Raw genomic sequence first — 4,698 nt, 5'->3', positions numbered from 1 at the left:
GACAACAGATCCCACCCTCCTCGTGACCTGTACAGTAAGGATTCTTTTAACCCCTTGGCCCTCCGCTCTTTACTAGTCTGTATTCTTACCTGGCATGCTGCAGAGATCACACAATAGGCTCATTTACTAAATGGAAAAACAAATCAAGAACGTTAAAAGCCTTTTGAATGATGTCAGGTCAGAAACCTCCAATACCCTACACACACGATAGTTTCCTGGGTGTGCATTGTCCTTCATTGTCCTTCTCCAGAGGTTGGTCCTGTCTGTCTATCTTCTGTCTCTGTCTCTGTCTCACTACACACACACACACACACACACTGTTTAAATCTGCATTACCTTTTGTTTGGTTTCAGACCTGGGACAAGGGGCTGAGGTGCATATTTTACATACCAAAACAGACCTGCCCTCCAGGTTCGCCCAGCATCCCTCAGTCCCTACCTGGCCTACCCTGCCCCCAACCCTAATCAGTCAGCCACATTTTCCCGTGTTCTGTCTTCTCTCTCTCCCTCTCTCCCTCTCCCTCTCCCTCTCTCTCTCTCTCTCTCTCTCTCTCTCTCTCTCTCTCTCTCTTTCTCTCTCTCTCTCTCTCTGACTCCCCTCTTCTCTCAGTGCACTTGTCCATTTCTTTCTCTCTCCCTCCCCCCCTACCCACCTCTCCTTTTCCCATGGCAACTTCCCTGACCTAGGGCCCTAACTCTAATCCTAATCCTAACCGTAACTCGCCCATCTGGCAGCAGTTTCCCAATGCATTTAATATAATCTAACCTGGCTCAAATTGGTTCATTTTACGGACAGCAGAGAAATACCCTGCTTCCTTTGTGTGCGAGCTTACCCATGTGTGTTGGGATTTAGATCCAGGACAAATGACTAAGGTGCATACTTTACATACCCAAGTGGACCTGGCCTGGAGGTACTTCCCGCATCCCTTAGTCCCTATCAGTTATGGGATCTGACTAGCGTGCCCTGCCCTCTATGTTGACCAGCCCGGGGACTGAGTTCCCCTCCCCTAGAAGCTCTTCCCTATATACTCCAAACATTTTTTGGTCTCTCCTCTCTTTCCCTCCTCTCTACATTTTCTCTCTACCTGTGTATGCAAACTCTCTTTCTCCTTCCCTCTGTCTCCCTCCCCATGGTGAGGTCCCTGGTCTCCTTCCTTGGGGCCAGTAGACCCCCCCAGAGAGGGTCTACTATCTTTATATAATTTGGCTTGAATTGGCTCATTTCACCAGGGGGCACTACTTATCATTGTGTGTACCTGTGCTTGTGCGAACACATGGAGATTAGAGGACTTCAAATGTCTTCTACTTCTACCTTTAAAAAAATTTTACTTTAAATTTTATCTTATTTTTTTTATAAATTTTTTAAAGGTTTATTTATTTATCATGTGTAAGTACACTGTAGCTGTCTTCAGACACACCAGAAGAAGGCATCAGATCTCATTACGGATGGTTGTGAGCCACCATGTGGTTGCTGGGATTTGAACTCAGGACCTTCGGAAGAGCAATCAGTGCTCTTAACCGCTGAGCCATCTCTCCAGCCCCAGATTTTATCTTATTTTTTAAAATTTTTTTTTGGGGGGGGGTGCATTTTGAGACAGGGTTTCTCTGTGCAGCCCTGGCTGTCCTGGAACTCACTCTGTAGATCAGGCTGGCCTCGAACTCAGAAATCTGCCTGCCTCTGCCTCCTAAGTGCTGGGATTAAAGACGTGCACCAATACTGCCCGGCTAGATTTAATTTTTATTTGATGTGTATGAGAATTTAGCTACTGTGGGTGTATATGCATGCATACTAATATACTGTGCATGCAGTACCCGAGGAGGTCAGAAGAGGGCGTCATACCCTCGGGAACGGCTGTGTAACTGTGAGTCTAACAGAAATGTGGCTTGTTGAGAACAACACCAACAAATGCTTTTTACCACAGAGCCCTCTCTCCAGCCCTTCCACCTTATTTTTTAAGGCAAGGTGTCGCACTAAACTTGGAGCTTGCCATTTTTAAGCTGGTTGGACTGTGAGCTCCCTAGGATCGTTCTAACTCCGCCCAGCAACCCAGGGATTACAGGCTCATGCAGCCATACCCTTCTTTTACCTGGGTGCTGGAGATTTGAACTCGGGTCTTCTTGCTTTCAGCAAGTGATATCACTGAGTCATCTCCCCTGCCCTCCAAACTTCGCGGCAAACGCTGGCTATGCTCCACACTTGCTCCTCTGAAGTTCTTTTCCAGAGGAAAAGTCAACGATCCCAGATTCACCTGAGCAAAGATGTGCAAAAGGACTTTTGAAGATCTGTTTGTAGGCACAGCGTGGGCCTGCACCTCTTGCTCCCACTAACACCACCTCAAGGAACAAGGACACACACCCAAGGGAACAGATACCTGCCCTAGCCCCAGGTGGGAGGCAAGCACCACGGGAGGCTCTAGAGAGCATCCCAGAGAAGTCTGAGGCTCTGCCCAGTCTTCAGAAGCAGTCAGCCAGAGGCTGGCACGTCCTAAGCCTGGAGATTCCCCTGGGGTTTCCACTGAGGCTGGGAACTAGGCGAAAGGCAAGGAATGGGAAAGAGGGAGTCTGTACATTTCCGTTGTACATTTTAGGAAGCTTTGCTTCCTCCCTCTTCCCCTCCCCTTCTCTCTCTCTCCCCTCCTCTCCGCTCCCCTCCCCTTCCTCCCTTCCGCCTCCCCTCCCCCTCCCCCTCGTTTTTGTTTTTGGTTTTTTTTGTTTGTTTGTTTGTTTTTTTGAGACAGTGTACATAGCCCTGGCTGACCTGGCTGATCTCTAAGAAAGAACACCAGCTACCTCTGCTTCCCAGGTGTTTGTTTTCGGTTTTGTTTATTTGTTTGTTTTGGTGTTTGTTTGTTTTCTTCTGTTATTGAGACAGGGTTTCTCTGTGTAGCCCTGGCTGCCCTGGCTGTCCTGGCACTCTTTCTGTAGACCAGGCTGGCTTTGAACACAGAGATATGCCTGGCTCTGCCTTCTGAGTGGTAGGATTAAAGGCATGCACAACTACCACCCGGCTTTCTGGTGTTCCTTTTGGTAGCCTCTGTCTCTGGTTTGGGTATCCGAGTGGTGCTGAGTCTGACCTGAGTGAAGTCATCTCTCCTTCCTATTTCCTAGAAGAGACTGTGTGGAGCTGGTGTTGATTCTCTTGACCTGTTTCATATAATTCTCGAATTAAACTATCTGAGCATGAAGAACCTGCTAGTTTCTGTTGTTTTGTTTTTCAGGAGGATGGGCTGTAAAATATTTAAAACGGTTTACATGAAAATGCCTGAGAGGTTTCATATACTCTGCGTCCTCTAACATCCATGGCTAGGACGATGCTACACTTAGTTCCTGAGCCGCAGCAACACATCGTTACCAACTCAAGCCGGAACTTCATTTGGATTTGCCCCACTTTTTTCCCAGCTCCTACCTGCAACACCACATCTCGGTTGCTGTGAATCTCAAGGTTCTTGGCTCTGAACGTTTCTCAGACTTTGTTTTGAAGGAGTAATGGTAGGACTTTTATAGGCTTTCTCTTGTGGAATTTGTCTGATCTTCTTCTCGTGATAAGGACCAAGCCGTGCCTTGGGAGGAGATCCGTCACAGATGATATCTAGCAACACAGCTGGTTGTCTTCTTTATTGCTTCCACATTTCCTTGTGGTCTACTTTTGACTTACCTCATTTCTTAAAGTGGGAACTACAGTTACGGGTGTGCCACCCTAATAATTTCTTTGTCTTTTCATTTTTTTATTACGTTATTTATTGCGTGCATGCTGTCTTCATGTGTGGAGGTCAGAGGGCAGCTTTTGGGAGCTGGTTCTAACCTTCCTTCCTATGGACCTTGCAATAGAGCTCGGGTCCTCAGGCTTGGCAGCAGGAGCCCTCCCCATTGAACCCCCTGACCAGCTGACTGCTCATTTCTGACTTGTGCACTTAGAGGTACAAATTTGTCTCTCCACAAGGCATCAGCAGCATCCCCTTACTGTGATATGTTATTTCCCCTTCCCATTCAGTCCTAAGTACTTTTTTATTTTATTATTTTATTTTTTTTGGTTTTTTGAGACAGGGTTTTTCTGTATAGCCCTGGCTGTCCTGGAACACACTCTGTAGACCAGGCTGGCCTCAAACTCAGAAATCCACTTGTCTCTGCCTCCCAAGTGCTGGGATTAAAGGCGTGCGCCACCACTGCCTGGCCTCTAAGTACTTTTTTAGTTTTTTCAAGTTTTCCTTTTTAGACACAAGGTCCAGCCAGGACTATAGAATATAAACCTGTCTCAATAAAGGAGAGGGAGAAAGTTTGGGAATGAGACCGCTCAGCTTCTTGCTCTGGCTGCACGTGGCAGCCATGCCTGTCTGTCTCCCTCACTCTTGTGGACTCCCTCCCCTTTTCAGTTCATTGAAACCGAGACAAATTCTTCCTTAAGTCACATTTGGTCGTGGTGTGTTTTATTACAGCAACAAAGAGTAACCAATACCATGGCTTTGTTCTCAGTCCTGCCTCACTGTCCCTCAGTGATATTTCCTGGCCTTAAGTGCGTCTTCCTTTCTGTCCACATTCACACTACTCTTATTGAGGCCATCTGCCCTGAGATCATCGCCTGGGTACCATGGCTTCCTGTACACGTGTACTTGTTGATGTGTTAGAACGGTGGGTCACGTCAGAACATACCACACACTACTAGGCCCAAACAGTTCCACGTGTAAGAGGTTTAATTGAGAGG

Source organism: Mastomys coucha, unplaced genomic scaffold (assembly GCF_008632895.1).
Source record: "Mastomys coucha isolate ucsf_1 unplaced genomic scaffold, UCSF_Mcou_1 pScaffold22, whole genome shotgun sequence".
Lineage (NCBI taxonomy): Eukaryota > Metazoa > Chordata > Mammalia > Rodentia > Muridae > Mastomys > Mastomys coucha.
The sequence above is the reverse complement of the archived record's forward strand: the minus strand, read 5'-3'. Positions refer to the sequence as shown.